Below are 16,838 nucleotides of genomic sequence, written 5' to 3' on the forward strand. Positions count from 1 at the left end.
ATTTGGGGTCTCCTGAACTCTTTTTTCAACATTCTCAGAAACACTAAAGCAGAAGAAAAGAAGCCAACAAGCTGATTAGGGCAGGAGACTGGGCAGATAATCAAGTCACCAGGAACTTGATTAAATTCATACTTTGTGCCAGTTCCTTTGCTTCTTTAGTTGAAGAATAGCCAAAAGATATTGTGAATGTAGGGTAGGAACTTGGCTTCCCATTAGACCCAGTGCCTGAGGGCTCTAGCCTGGTCAAGGTCCCAGTGAGAAAGAGACTTTGGAGTTTGGGGCTCCAATCTGGGATGAGATCCAGGTGAAAAGAGGCTCCTGTCTGATGCTCTTGTCCTGGGAGAAATCTAGGTGGCAAGGAGCCAGATGTCTGGGTGAAGGAGGTTGTAATAAATTCAAAGGCATCTTGGAATGTCAGAAAAAACACTCTCTGGAGTGAAAGGACCTGGGTTCAAATTGTAATTCTGAGACTTGTGCAATTTGGGGCAAGTCACAACTGGGCCTGGTTCCTCATCTTTTGAAGGATGAAGATCTTTAACAACTCTCTCAGTTCTAAATCTATGACCTCAAAAGTAGTGTTTTAACTTGTAGCAGTAAGTTTCATAGTAAAGAGGTTTCCAAATCCAGTCCCTAGATACCTTTTGAAAGGAGCTCCAGCATAGTTCCTAAGATACTGGAATTATACCTAGAAGAGGTCTTAGAAGCTTTTAAATCTAATTCTTTCATTTAAAGTGAGGCAACTAAGGCACAGGAAATTAAAATGATTTATCCAAGGTCAAACAATTCTTGTCAGAGGTGATATTTTAATTCAGTTCTTTCTGCCTATCTTTTCCAATCCAGTGCTCTACTCACTACACCACACTTCCTTTCATAAAATGATAATGATCCAAGACAGACAGAGCATATACAATATCTACAAGATTCTGGACTAAAATCTGAGCCTGAAAAAGAGTCAAGACCACTAGTATTAGTAAAGGCCCCACAGGCTTGGGTATTCATTTGCAATGGAGAACTATAGCAACATAGAGCCTAAGAGGTTGGGGACAATATATTCCAGCACTAAATATAAACTCCTCTGGCTTTTAAAGAGAACTTTGCAATCTGAGCTCATGTACCTTTCCAGACAATACACAAATTATTCCTCTTAGAGTCTCCATTCTAATCAAACATCTCCGTGAGGTTTCTCTTCACAGCATCCCAAGGTGTCTTAAGACTTTTGTCTTGCCACTTGATTCGGGTGACAGGAGGAGAGACTGACAATTCAGTCAGAAATCAAGACATAACTCTGTGGTATCTTCAGTCCTCTTTGAGAATGAAGAACAAAAAGGAACAACCTAGAATCCCATCTCTGTTACATCTGTTTTGATTGTGCGCCATGCCTGGAAAGCACTCAGTCTTCACTTGCACCTTTTATGGATTCTAGTTTCCATCAAGGCTTTGCTAAATGGATCTTTAACAATGTTTTTCTTTATAGTCCACAGCTAGCAAAGGTTCTCCTTTCTATCTAATTCATCCTTATTTTCTACATCTCTGTGTATTATAGGTAAAGTAAGTAACTTGAGAGCATTGACTGTTTCCTGTCTTTATATACTCAGGACCTAGTAAAGTACCTGGTATATAATAAGTATTTAATAAATGATTATTCAATGATTGGATGATTGATTCCAGAGAAAGGAATCTTCCCAACCCAAGCTCTAAGCAGGAATCCCAGCTTCTTATGGCTAGAGAAGGAGAGTCCAAGAAAGTAAAGATGTTTCAGTAGGAGCCTTGGAGGCAATGGTGCTTCCTATTTATCTATATATACTTACTAATTAATAGACAACTTCAGCATTGTTGTGGTGGCAGGGATATAGGTTCCAAGGCTATAGGGACTAGGATGAGCAGGTCTAGGACTATACTTTTATTAAATAAGAAAGAGTAGCTCTTATCCCACTCCAGCTCCCAGCTAGGGCAAAAGGGAGAAGTAGGTTTGGAGAAGGAAATGATGAGGCCAATTTAATCAGTTTGACTGTGAGGTGCTGACAGAACATTCAAGTGTATTATCTAGTAGGTAATTAGAAATGCAGAAAGGTCAGAAGTAGATAAAGATGTCAGATTTATTTGCAGAAATGGTTATTTAATCTCTAGAAGTAGGCAATACTCAGAAGGGAGAAAGTATATACAAGCACTTTCCTGATCCCAACAAGTAGTTTCAAATGACCTCATGTCCAGCTATCATTTTTTATTTGTATTTATTCTCTTTGTATTTATTCTCCATGGGCATATATATCTAAATATAGACAGACATTGTGTCTGTGTGTACACATAGACACACACATATGAATATATATTTCTATTATATGTGTACTTTTAAAATTTTCCCATTAAGAATACAGGAACTGTTTCATTGTACTTTTATCTCCAACATCTACTACCATACCTCTCACATAGTTGGGGTTAATAAAAGTTTATTGATTTCTTGATCTTTGAAGGTCCACATCAAGCAGAGGTTATGGGACCCTTTTTAATCAATCAATAAACATTTCTTAGGCACCAATCAGAGAGTGTTACAAAGGAATTAGTTAATATTGATCTAGTGACACAATGCTATAACTGCCCAAGTCTTTTGTTGTACAGGATACCTCAAGATTTCCAGCAGCTTGTGATGCTGGTTTTGCCCAAGAATATCCATAAACCCACACCGAAGGAAGAGAGATTTAGACACATGTGAAAGCCTCCCAAGAAACTAGACTACCCAGGGCTGCATTTCTTTTGCAATATAGTGCTTTCCTCCAGCTCTCTTGCTCTCCCTACTGACAGCAGTCACCTCTGCAGCATGAGGACTAATTTAGAAACTGCTCTTTCTCTTAGCAGTCAGTTTTACTTTTGTAAAGGTTAGTTGCAGGTAGCTTTATACTAAGGAGAAGTTAGTGCCCAAAGTCAAGGTTGTTAGCAAAAAGAGCTGCCTTCCTTCTTGTGATAACAATACATGGAAAGGAAACAATATGTCATATGACTTGTCATATTATTTGACAAATAATAGCTAGCATTTATATGATGCTTCAAATTTGCAAAGTTATATACAAATGTTGTCTTCTTTTGTTTTCGCATCAATACTGCTATAACTAGGTGCTATAACTATCAATTCAATGCATTGCCTTAAGTAAAACTCATTTAAGTCATGTAACATGGTTATCCTAGAAGGTCAAAGTTAATTCTGTCTTCAAATCCTTATATTTGAATATTACATATTGTACAGGCAGTTCAAAAATTGATTTTTTCTTTTACAAATGATGATTACTATAATTAAACCTTAAAAGCAGTATTTCTTAAATTCATTTAGCCACAGAACACATTAGGGCTTAAATTAATGGAACTCATAAATGCTGGTCATGGAAGAATGGAATAAGTTCAAAACAAAGGGGAAGGTATTTTATAACAAAATTGAGGTAATGAAATCTAAAACTGGAAAAGGGCCACAAATATTTTGAGATACATATGCATATATATGAAATATTGATATAAATCAGCAATGTAATATTATTGTATATATGTATGCCAATAATAATAATATATAAACTCATAGAGAAACAGTTTGGCCTAGTAGACAGAAATCTGACCTTGGAAGCAGTAAGCCCTGATTTCAAACTCTGCCCCTGAAAAATACTGGCTGGGTGAACACAGAGAATTCATTTAAGCTCTTAGTGGCCCAAGATAACAAGCCATGAATAATAGTCAAGTTATCAATTTGTATTAGTGAAAAGAGTTTTCAAACCGAGTTCCTGATGACAGGTTGAGAAAATTATCATCATAATAATAATTATTATTATATATTTAATATCTTTGAGGACAAAATATTTCTAATACCCAAGTTCTCATAGAACCTCTATTCTATCCCATCACATAGAAGAACAGAGTTCTACAATACTTTTAAAAATTTTTTATTAATTTTACTTTTAATTTATGTAACAAAACAAGCGTTTTCAAATCATAGTATAATTTTTTAAAAAGATGATTTCACATGAAACTGCAAATCTATTATGTACAACTTGCTCTCCCTTTTAAAGATATAATAAAGTTATCATGTAAAGCATTTTTCTTTTTTTTCTTCTCCTCCCTCCTAGAGATGGCTACTTTAAAACATATCTATTTGTGTATGTATATATGTATGCATGTGTGTGTGTGAAGTAATTCTATATATTCTTCTATATATCAGTTCTTTCTCTGGATGCAAATGGCATTTTCCTTCACATGCCCTTTGTAGTTAATTTGGATGTTTAAATGACTTAGAGGCTCAAAATCATTCTTAAAACTATGTTGCTTTTATTGCACACAATGTTCTCTTGGTTCTGCTCACTTTGCAATCCTTTATTTCATGCAAGTCTATCCATATTTTTCTAAGATCATCAAGCTCATCATTTCTCATAGCACAGTAGTATTCTATCACAACTGTATACCACAACTTGTTGAAGTCATTCTCCCCAATGATGGACACCCCACAATTTCTACCACAAAGAGAGCCACTATAAATATTTTGGAACATATAGGATCTTTTCTTTTTTCCTAATCATCTTGAGAAACAGCCTAATAGTGATATTGCTGTGTGTATCAAAGGGTATAAATAGTTTAATAACTCTGGGCATAATTCCAAATTGCTCTCCAAAATGGTTAGATCAGTTCACAGTTCCACCAATGATGAATTAGTGTCCTGATTTTTTTTCACATTCTTTTCAACATTTGTCATTTTCCCCTTCAATCATTTAAGTCTATCTGAAAGGTATAAAATGATATCTCAAGGTTTTAGTTTGCATTTCTCTAATCAATAATGATTTAGAACATTTTTTCATATGACTTTTGATTTCATTATCTAAAAAGTGTTTGTTTATATCCTTTGACTTTTATCAACTGGGGAATGATTCATTCTTATAGATTTTACAAAGTTTTATGTATTTAAGATATTTTTATCTGAGAAACTGTCTATAATATTTTTTTCCCTAATGATGCTATATTCTTATTCTAGGATGAGATTTACACTGACTTACCAGTCACATTCTGGTCTAACTAATCTAGCAAGAAACTGTTCTGGATCAGAGAAGTGTTCTAATCTGTTGGCTTTGAGTCTTTAGATAGTCATCTTGCCTTGACCCCACTGTTCTTCTTGAATGTGACAGTTTAGCTTAGAGAAGATCAGTCCAGTGTTCTGTCACATATCACCTTTAACACTCTTACATCTTGTGTCTTATAATGACATAGTCTATTAAATGCCAGTGCTCACTAGGAGGGTACCTCCACAACATTTTGTTGAGCTTGGGTAAATAGAAGTCAGTATTGGTGATCTTAGAAGGTCATGAGACACACATCTTCAATAGTTATCATTAATATTGCTCTTCCTGACTCCATTCCTACTAAGAATTCGCTGCTTTGTCTGATAGTTTGTGCCAAAATATAAGTCACTCAGAATTAATTATAAGCTTGTTCTCTTTTAGCACATTGGTGATGAGGGTCTCTATGTCTTTACTTCTTGAGAGTTCATGATGGTGGAAGTATATGTACTGTTGATGATAGTGTGGCACTTTCTTGAAACTGGCATTGCCATGTCTCTTGTTCACTCCTTTTGGAAGGCATACAAGTTTGCTGATTAGACTGGATTTGATTGTAAAGCCTACGCCAGCTTTACGGTACTCCCCGTCACTGTGGCCACTCCAGCAAAATGTGTATCCACTTCTGACAGGGCTTTTATTTGCCAGACTTGTTTTACATAAGACTGCTATTAGAATGTGTTATCTGCTGAGTTCTCTCACACTAAGAGTTGTACATCTTTCAGTTCTACAGAATTTTGTTCTGTTGATGAGTGTACACACATTCCATGTAACAAATTTGATCTCATACACTTTAATAGTGTGTGATACTGGACAAGTCACTTGTTTGCCTCAGTTTCTTCATTTGTAAAATGAGTTGGAGAAGGAAATGGCAAATCACTCCAATATTTTCACTAAGAAAGCCTCAAATGTGGGTTATGAAAAATTGGAAGAGTTGGAAAGAACTGAAACATTACTGAACCACACAGATTAGTTTCAATAGTCCAAAACCTCATTATCTAAAGCCAAATTCATTAAATTACAAGAAGGTATATCTACATTATGCTTAAAGGTTCAATCAAACACTCAATTAACCTAGTTGTGGGATGAGAAGGATTTCAGTAAAAATGTGTGATTATTTTTTTTCTTTTTAATTGTGTAACTAACACCTTACCTAAGGCACATTCTAAGTTTGAAAACATAATATCGAGAATTATAGCTTAGTGTCTGACTTCTATACTTGTGAGGTATTGAGCCCAATGGCAGAAACAAAGTATTTCCTTTTTCAGTAAGATATGAGCTTCTGAGAAGGAATGGGGGAGAAGTTGCAAGGAAATTGGTGAGGGCAATGGAACATGTGCTAAAAACAAAGAATAACTCATTGTTTTTCTGTTCACTATTTTGGGACATGGAGGTTAATACAATCATAGATCTAAAACTGCAAGAATTCTTCAATTTAGAAGTCATCCAGATCAATACCCTTAGTTTCTAGATGGGAAAATTAAGATAAGGAGAGATTTGAGTGACTAGTCCAAAGTCTTATTTTAAACATCTTCCAGGTATGGTTGAATGGGCAACCATCTCACTGACAACTAAAAAATATTTTGTCTTATCCACATAACATGGTGATGCTAATCCTTGAGTATGTTTGTTTGTTTGTCATCTAGTGATCCCTAATGCCTTCATTAAAATTACCATAAAAAGACAGACTTATGTTATCTACCACAGAGGCTAAAGCAAGTTCAAAGAAGCTTGAATACATGTATATATTTATTATGTCAGCATAATTACCTCCTTATGTCCCTTTCCTTCAGGGGAACGTGAAGAAATCTTTCATAATCTACATTTACTTTATGGTGCTAGTTTGCCAACATCAAGGGGAGGAACATTCTTTTCCAAATGGCCCCTTTTCATCTGAAGACTCCTCTTCTGATAGGATCACCCTTTAGTTTGGAGTTCTCATTGAAGTGACCGCCAGTGGGAGAGTGTAACATGTGCAAACAACCCGGGATCAGAGGATGTTACAAAGGCAGTTAGACCATCTGGTTACTACTGACTTCAAAATCACAAGACAGTTCCAAGACAAGGTCAAAGCAAAGACAGAGGAAAGCATTATGTAGTTCCCAGTCATAACTGGTCCTCTCACCATTGACACCAATGCCATTTGTCCGTGCAATGACAGCACACATTGTTTGAACCTGTTTTTCCCAACTACCTGAGATATGCTCACAGAAAATGCAATCTCTATAAACACAAAGAAACAAAAGAATTCTGTAGTTTTATCATTTAGTAGGAATTCCAACCATAGAATTCTAAGCTGGGAGGAACCCCATGATCACCTAGTCTAAATTTCTCATTTTACAGATGAGAAAAGTAAAATCATCAGAGAAGTGATTTGCACAATCACACAATTCAAAACTAGCAAAATTGAAATTAGAATCTAAGTTTTCTGATTTCATTTCAGTGTTTCCTCCTCAACATGCCATAATTACAGTAGACTCTATCATATGTCCAATTAGTCACAAAGAAAACTATTTGTTGATATTCCTTTTTCAATGGCTTCAACCAAATTCAAAAGCTGGTATGATTCTGTTACAGTCTGACCATGTCACCTCCATTTTTTTTTGCCCACCAACTCAGGCAGTCTTGACTAAAGTATAGTTATCTCTTATATATGGTAGGGATTAGGAGTGTGGTATATCCTCCCTCCCCCAAATTTGGATATCTGCATAAAATTTTTTGGCCTTCCCTTTGTACCAGAGAAGAAATATGAATTATTATGGTATTAAAAGACAAAATATATTGATATTGTATAATACTGTACATCTATTTTAAACATTTCTGAGTTTCTAAAATCTTTTGTGTCATCTGGGGCCTTTGTGTATGGTCCACAGCTTCCACAAAATCCAGAAACATTCCTATTTCCTATGTTGACCTTCAATATATTGAAACCTCAATGGAGAAAGTTGCAATGTGAAAAGGTTGACTGTATTGGCTCTTGGCTACCTATTTAACCTCTCATTACCCCTAGATAACCCTTAAGGATTCCAAGTTGTACTATATCGATTGGTATTGGGCAGAGGTTCTTAATCAGGCACTGAAGAGTCCATTGATAAATTTCAAGATATCTATAAAATTGGATGGAGGAAACAAACTCTTTATTTTCATAACCTTTGGTTTCCTTTGTAATCCTATATATTTTATTTCATGCATTTAAAAGCATTATTCTGAGATGGTTAGACTCAACCAATTCACCAAAAGAGACCATGACATCAAAAAATGGTTTTAAAACTCTCAAATGGGAAATCTTATAGAAAGTTATCTAAGCCAATGAAATCACAGGTTTGGTCTAAAAAATTTATATGCAGAATACACAGTCATCCTTATTATAGAATCTCAGATCAGGAAGGGACTATTCTTAGAGAATGCCTCTTTCAATCTAGAGACCAAAGGCAAGAAGGGATTCATTTTATTTTCCTTATGAGGAAACTGAAGCCCAGGTTAAAAAGAGGTACTGACCCAAGCTCACACCACTACTTTGTGACAAACCTGACAATAGGACTCAGGTCCAGCCAAGTGTCCTTTCTATAATACTTAAGAAACTCCTTTCAAAAGTTACTAGTGGCATATTAAAAATATACTCCATAGAGCCTTAGTATTTACCTTTCATCATTATGAGAAATGAATGCTATAGGCAAAGTAAGTGCTACACCGAGACAGAGGAAATAACCATATATTTGGTATAATTATGGGTACCCAAGAAGGCCACCCCATTTTCCCTACCATACACCATATGTTCAGCTTCTTGAGGCAACATGAATAGGTTCCTAGATGAAATCAGGGAGTATTCTACTTCAGAAGTATACTAGCAATGTGACTTCAACAACCTTTTTTGTGCTTAAGTTTCCATATCCATAAAATGAAGAGATTAGACTCCATATGTTCCTTTCAGTTCTAAACCTGTAATTCTATGAAAGTATGACTTGGGTTCAAATTCCATTTCAAACCCTTAATTATCGAGGGACCCTGAACAAGTCATGTAGGTCTCTCAACCTCAGTTTCTTTATTCATAAAATGGATGTGACAATAGTATTTATTTCACAGAGTTGCTGTGATAGTCAAATGAAATAATATATCTCATTTGAGATATGTAAATTTTAATCTGTACATTTTTGTAAATGTTAACGTACTATATCAATTTTAGCCATTATTATTAGAAAGCAGAGTATTAATAGCTTCTATTTTATTTTACTTTCCTCCTATCTTCTCCTTTGATGCTTCTCCATAGGAAAGAAAAACTGAGCAGTTTAGGAATAGAACTATATGGATTTGAGATTTGACGGCTTCTGATGAAAATTTATATCAAATATAATCAAATCAATTCTGTCATAGATCCTGTACAGAATGTTTCAATCAGCTTCCTTTTTGCTTCACTCCTTATTTCTATAATTTTCCAAATCAAAATATCCTTTAATGATCACCAATGTAAGAATGACTTTACTTTTGTATTTGTATCCCCAGCACTCAGCTTGGCATAAAATAAGTAATTTAAGTACTATATTATAATTGCTAACATTTGTATAATGTTTACTATATATCAGGCATTGGGCTGAGTACTTTACGAATTTTTCATTTTTAAATTATATTCATATACCTAAATCTAAAGGTATGTAAATGCAAAGATATATAAGGAGCTCACATCTGGATAATCAATCATAGGCTCTCTGGACCACACCTCCCATAAATCTTTGAGAAAGGTTCCTGAACATCATATCACAGAGGGCTATGCACAGTCCAGACACCATTGGAATGTCTTCTTGACCCCAGGACACTATGAAAACAAAACTGAGAAGGAGAAGCTAGAAGATTATGGACACTATGTCCTCTTGAAACTACCCTCCACTTATATAAGCAGCAATAGTTCTGAGGTGGCAAATTTTGAAGTATAGTTCTCCCTCCAGAGGTTTTTCCTTTTCTGTGGTTCTCATCCAGAAAAATACCATGAATTTCCAATGTTTTAGAATTCCCATTATGAGATTGCCAAATAACTACTGGAATTTCCACAAAGTTTCTTAGTATTTTCCCTAAATAAAATATTGAAATAACTCAGAAAATGGGATTAACACCAAATTTCATACACTATGTAATACTAAAATTCTAAGTAAATCAGTGATATATATTTATATACATATCCAAAAAAAAAATCACCAAAAAAAAAAGGGAGGAGGATTCTGATAAGATAACAGAGTAGTTTAGTAAATGTCAAGCTTTCCAGATTTCCCACACACAGAGAACAAATTTGCATCTCGGGACAATCATAGATTGGTGAAAAAAAAGAATACTTGGAACAAAACATGGGTCCTCCCAAGACAACCAGAGAAAACCTAAGAAAGACCAGGGTGGAATTAACTAGGGTAAAGTGCAAACACCTCCAGCCTAGCTCCACAAAAATAGCTAGTGGGGATCCTTGCAGGTAACTGGATTTGGATGGAGTCTCAGCGGGAACCAGAGGAACTTTCACTTCCTGGACAGGTGGGGAGTTGAGAGTCTGAGTCCAAAAAGATTGAGGGAACCTAAGCTAATTGGGAAAACAGGCCCAGATGTGTTATTGAGTCATAGACTGTATGTAAGAAAGAACCAGCACCCCCAGTGAGACAGAAACAGTGGGGCAAGGAAACTCCTGGCCAAGGGCATTTGCAGGAAGGTGGAGTTTTTGGTTTCGAGAGATCTGAAGTGAAGCTAAAGACACCATCTCACAAACCCATGATTAGACATACTTGCATACTTCTCATTTAAAAAATAAAATTGAATTGGCAAAGAAGAAAGAACCCAATCATAGAAATTTACTAGGGAAGGTCAGGGTTCATCTTCAGAGGAGAATAGTGAATTAAAAAAAAAAAAAAAAAAAAAAAAAAACGCCTCTTCTACTCAAAGAGTAATGTTAAATAGTTACCTGCCTAAGGAGAATTCAAAGAAGAACTCAAAAAATACTTTAAAAATCAAATGAGAGAGATTGAGGAAAAAATTAAAAAATAAAAGACATCCAAAAAAAGCAAGAAAATCATTGGGGGGGAGGGGGGAAGGGGTCAAGGAGAAGCTTGCCAACTGAAAAAGGAGATACAGAGTACTTAAAAAAAGAAAATAATTCTTTGAAAATTAGAATTGGACAAGGAGAAGCCAGAGAAGCTACAAGAGACCAAGAAATAACAAAACAAAATATAAACAATGAAAAAATAGAATATAATATGAAACATCTTATAAGAAAAACAACAGGTCTGAAGAATAGATATAGAAGAGAAAATATAAAAATAATTGGCCTACCTGAAATCTGTAACTAAAAAAGAAACTCGACACAATAATGAAAGAAAAAAAATCCAAGAAAAATTGTTCTGGGGTAATAAACTTGAGGGAAATGAGAAGTAGAAAAAAATAGGATAGTTAGATGGTACAGTGGATAGAAAACCAAGCCCTGAAGTCAAAAAGACCTGAGTTCAAATCCAGGGCCAGACATTTAACACTTACCATCTGTGTGACCCTGGGCATGTCATTTAACACCAACTACATTGCTGAAAAGAAATAGAAAAAAATCCACTGATCTCTCAAAGAGATCCTCTGTGGAAAACACATAAGAATATTATTGCCAAATAAGATGAGATCTGATGTATAGATTTCCAGCTGTGGGAAAAGGTGTGTAGATTAATGGGCAAGAACTAATAGATAAGGTAGGGCATGGAGTTATGAGAGTGTGATAAAGTGTGTGGATTAATAGGAACAGGATAAAAAGTAGGAAGAGTGGCATAGGATAAGGAACAGAATTAAAATAGAAGAGTTAGTAGGGATAGGAAATAAGAGTATCCACTAACAATACAAGAAGGATCAGGAGTAGAATTTATTAGGGGAAAAAAAGTGGGACTAGTAATCATTAATCTTAGACAAAGTCACACTTAAAGATTCAATCAAGAGCAAAATCTAAATATTATTATTGTTTTAGATGCATGTTTACATATGATAAATGTGTATGTATATGATTTATGAATGTTGTGTCTGAATATATGTGAGTAGGTATGTATGTGTGAATATATATATCTGTATTTAACTGTAGCTTGCTTAGGGGAAGTAGGCAGCTAAAAAGGGGGCAAAAATAATAAAGTAAAAAGTGTACAACAGAGAACAAAAGAATAACCTACAAAGAAGCAAAGGAAAAATGGATACTCATGAATGTAATTGCTTCTATTATTATATATGCTTTCTTAAAGTCGAAATTTACTGTTATATATTTTGAATTCTCTCTGATGTTCTGCTGGACACATGACAATGTTTTGTTTTGTTTTCATTTTCCTTTTTGTCTTTCTTTTTCTATCCTTTATTTTTTCTTGTCATTCACTTCAATAAAAAAAATTTAAAAAGGAAAAAGAGAAAACAAAATTTAAAAAATCACATCTTAAAAAAAAGAAAGAACAAGAAATAAGGCCTTTATCATAGATACAGAAATGAGAAAACTTCTTATCTACTCAACAAACAGAATAAATTATAAGAGACAGAATAGATGGATTTTAATATGCAAAAATAAAGAATTCTATACACTGAACACAATGCAATATAACTAGAATTTTTAAAGTATTGGATTTGGAAAATTCTTCTATATAAATATTTTCTGATAATTTTATATCCAAAATCTAAAGAATGACAATTTATAAGAATAGAAAAACAAACCCCTTCAAAAAAGACCTGATTATGTAATTCTCAAAGAAACATATAATATATATGTGTATATATCTACACATATATGTGATACATGTATATATACTATGTGTGTGTATATACATATATGTAGATATTTATATCTACATATATGTATATACACACACATATTTTTCTTTGAGTATCTCTTCAGGAATAAACAAAGTACTTCTGTAGTAATACCTACAACCATCAAATTAGCAAAAATAGTTTAAAATTACAAAAAAAATTCAATGATGGAAAGATAGAGAAAAAAGAGAACTATTATATTTCTATTGGAACTATGGAATAGTGCAAATAATTCTTCCATACACTATTTTTTATTATTGTGTATTTTAACGCAATAATTCCTAAAATTTGTTTCCTATGAATATTATTAAAAGGGGGGTAAGGAACAATACATATAAAATATTCCAAAGAGAAAAACCTTTAAATAATCTATATGTTTGACAGTTAAGGAATTAAAGAATGATGCTTTATCAACATAATGGAATATCATTACATCATAAGAAATGACAAATATAATACAAAGAAATACAGAGATTTATGTGAAATGATACAGTCCAATTTATATGAACATATAAATTATATGCCTATAATCCCCCCATTCATGGGGAATTTAATGCTCCTGGATTGCTGAAATCAAAATGTACATAATCTTGACAACCACATGAAAATCATAATTATAACAGCAACAAGTTCCAATAATATAAACAGAAGAAAAAGATAAACTGATGATATTATTTTGTTTACGTTGATATAAATACTTAAAAAACAAAATATAAATAATTGGGGTCTAGAGGTTATCTATGACTTTATTTCTTAATTCATTTATCTGTATGTTTGTTTTTCTATGGTTGCTAAGGTTTTAATACATTTTTAAAAAAATATTGCCATTGAAATACCTAAGTTGCTCTTTCTGAGTCTGTCACTTTTGGTGATAACCTATGTTTGCCTTTATCCTGTGACCCAGGATTTCAACTCTGTTTTCTTATTTAAGTCAGGAAGAAAGGAGCAGCTGGCCCAGACTCTACTCATCACTATTTTCCCACCTATGTTTGTTTTCTTTCCCGGCTTCCATTATATTTAGCTTTCTTCAATCATTTGACTTTTGGCACAGGCCCAGCATATTGCAAAACTCTAGGACATGTTTCTTCCTTCCTTCCTTCCTTCCTACACGTGCGACCTCATTAAAGCTGATAGGGGCTCTATATGTTGTTCCAGATTAGAAATGGGAATGCAGCCTGAAGTAGAATGAAAAAAAAAATACATTCCATATGGTGGCTAATTAAATTGTGACTTCAGGTAATTACCACATTAAGGGACGCAGGAAGTCAGAGGCTCCTGAAAGTAATAAGGATATTCATCCATTTCAAGCTATAAATGGTCAGTTTACAAAAGTAGAGGGAGTCCAACCATCTGGGTTAATGTTAGATTAGGTCTCAGTTGCCAGTGGAAAACTAAGGGATTTTTTTTTTAAAGTAAAGAGATCAAATTACAGAACAACAGAGCTCTAGGGAATCTAATTCCCTAAGCATTTCCTTCTTTGTGTGCTGGGTTTCTGAGTCCTACAAAGTTTTCTAAAATGGACTCTACCGTAGGCTTGCCTGAGTATTAAGCAGAAAATGCAGTGAAGTGCAAGACACCAGAGATAGCTGCATCCTTGACATAACCTCCTGAATTCTGCACGATTTGTTTGTGTCAAGTCATACTAGTAAGACATGTCAGGAGGTGGAGTCAAGATGGCAGAATAAAGGCAAGAAGTTGCCCAACCTCTTCCCCAAACCTCTACAAATTCCTGTGAAAATGACTCTAAACAAATTTTACAGCATCAGAACACCAAAAAAGATGAAATAGAACATTTTCTAGCAATTTAGGTCAGTAGAAAAGGGCTGTGACCCCAGAGTAGGAGCCCAGCATGCAGTCCCACTGCAGACCACACAGTCCTAGCCCCCAGGTCAGCCAAGCAGGATCTCTGAATCAGCACCAACACTGGTGGCTTCCAGACATCTCAGTCCAAAGACAAAAAGAGAATTTAGAAAGTCTATGACACCAAGGAAAGCTGAGCCCACAGTCCCAGCACAAGCCAGGTCCAGCCCTAATCCCAGCATCAGTGAGATAGGACTTCTAAATCTGAGGCTGTGCTTAAGGCTTCTGGACCTCTCAACCCAGGGACACCAGGGAGAACTTGAAAGATCAGCAAAGAAAGCCTATGGTAATGGGGCGGGAGTCAGGAGTGCAGTCCCAGCACAGGACATTCCAGGGCAGTTCCAGTCCCATCTCTGGCCCCAATGTTAGCAAAGCAGAACTCTATTGCTTTAGTACACTACATTTTACAGCTACAATGGGGCAAAAATACTTCTAATAGTTTCAGGGCAGAAAAGAGTGCTTGTGATCAGACCCTTAGAAAAATTTCTGAAAATAGCTGCATAAAACCTCCATCCTGGAAAAAGCCTCACTTTAACAAATAGTTAAAAGCCAAGCGATAGGCTAGGAAAATAAGCAGACAACAAAAAATAATTTTGACCATAGAAAGATATTGTGGTGACAAAGAAGATCTAAACACACATTCAAAAGATAATTCAAAGAAAAAAAATTGTGCTCAGGCCATGGAAGAGCACAAAAAGGATTTTGAAAATCAAGTAAGAGTGATAGAGGAAAAATTAGGGAAAAAATTGAGAGTGGTGCAAAATTAAATACAAGAAGCCAATGAGGTAAAGAATAACTTAAAAAGCAAAATTAGCCAATTGGGGAAGGAGGTACAAAAACTCACTGAAGAAAATAATTCCTTAAGAATTAGTATTGAGGAAATGGAAGCTAATGAATTTATTAGAAACCAAGATACAATAAAGCAAACTGCCCCCCTAAAAAAATGGAAAAAATATCTCATTGGAAAAACAACACTCTTGGAAAATAGATCCAGGAGCAATTAATTTAAAAATTATTGGTCTACCTGAAAGTCATGATTAAAAAAAAAAAAAAAAAAAAAAAAAGAGCCTGGACATCATCTTTCAAAAAATTATCAAGGAAGGAAAGCTAGATGGCACAGTGAATAAAGTACTGGCTCTAAAGTCAGGAGAACCTGAATACAAATCAGTCTCAGACACTTAATATTTTCTAGCTGTGTGACCCTGGGCATTTAACCCCAATTGCCTCAGCAAAAAAAGAAAAGAAAAAGAAAAAATTATCAAACAAATATCTAAAATCAGAGGGTAAAATAGAAATTGGAAGAATCCATCCAATCACCTCCTGAAAGAGATCCTAAAATGAAAACTCCCGGTCATATCATAGGCAAATTCCAGAACTTCCAGGTCAAGGAGAAAATATTACAAGCATCTAGAAACAATTCAAGTACAGTGAAACCACAGTCAGGATTATACAAGAATTAGCAGCTTCTATATTAAAAGACAAGAAGTCTTGGAATGAAATGTTCCAGAGAGCAATGAAGCTAGGATTACAACCAAGAATCACCTACCCATAAAAACTGAGTATAATCCTTCAGAGGAAAAGATAGTTATTCAATGAAATAGAGGATTTTCAAACATTGGTGATGAAAAGACCAGAGCTGAATGGGAAATTTGATTTTCAAATATAGAACTCAGGAGAAGCATTAGGGGATAATCAGGAAAGTGATGTCATAAGAGTCTTAATTAGATTTATCTATTTATATTCCTGCATGGGAGGATGATACTTGGATTTATAAGAACTTTTTCATTATTATGGCAGTTTCAAGAAAAATATATATAGACAGAGGGCACAGGTGTGTGATGAATATGAAGGGATATTATCTTATAATATCTTAAAATGATGAAATTAAAGGGGAAAAGGGAATGTACTGGGAGAAAGGGAAAGGGAGAAGTGGAAAGGTAGAAATTATCTGCCATAAAACAAGAGGGAAGAAAAAGCATTTACATGGAGGAGAGGGAAAGGAAATAAACCTCACTCTCATCAGAATTGGCTCAAAGAGGAAATAATATACAGACTTGGTAAATGGGTTTAGAAATCTATCTTCCTTGGCAGGAAAATAGGAGGGGAATGGAA

The sequence above is a fragment of the Sarcophilus harrisii genome, chromosome 1, assembly GCF_902635505.1.
Source record: "Sarcophilus harrisii chromosome 1, mSarHar1.11, whole genome shotgun sequence".
In the NCBI taxonomy this organism is placed as follows: Eukaryota; Metazoa; Chordata; class Mammalia; order Dasyuromorphia; family Dasyuridae; genus Sarcophilus; species Sarcophilus harrisii.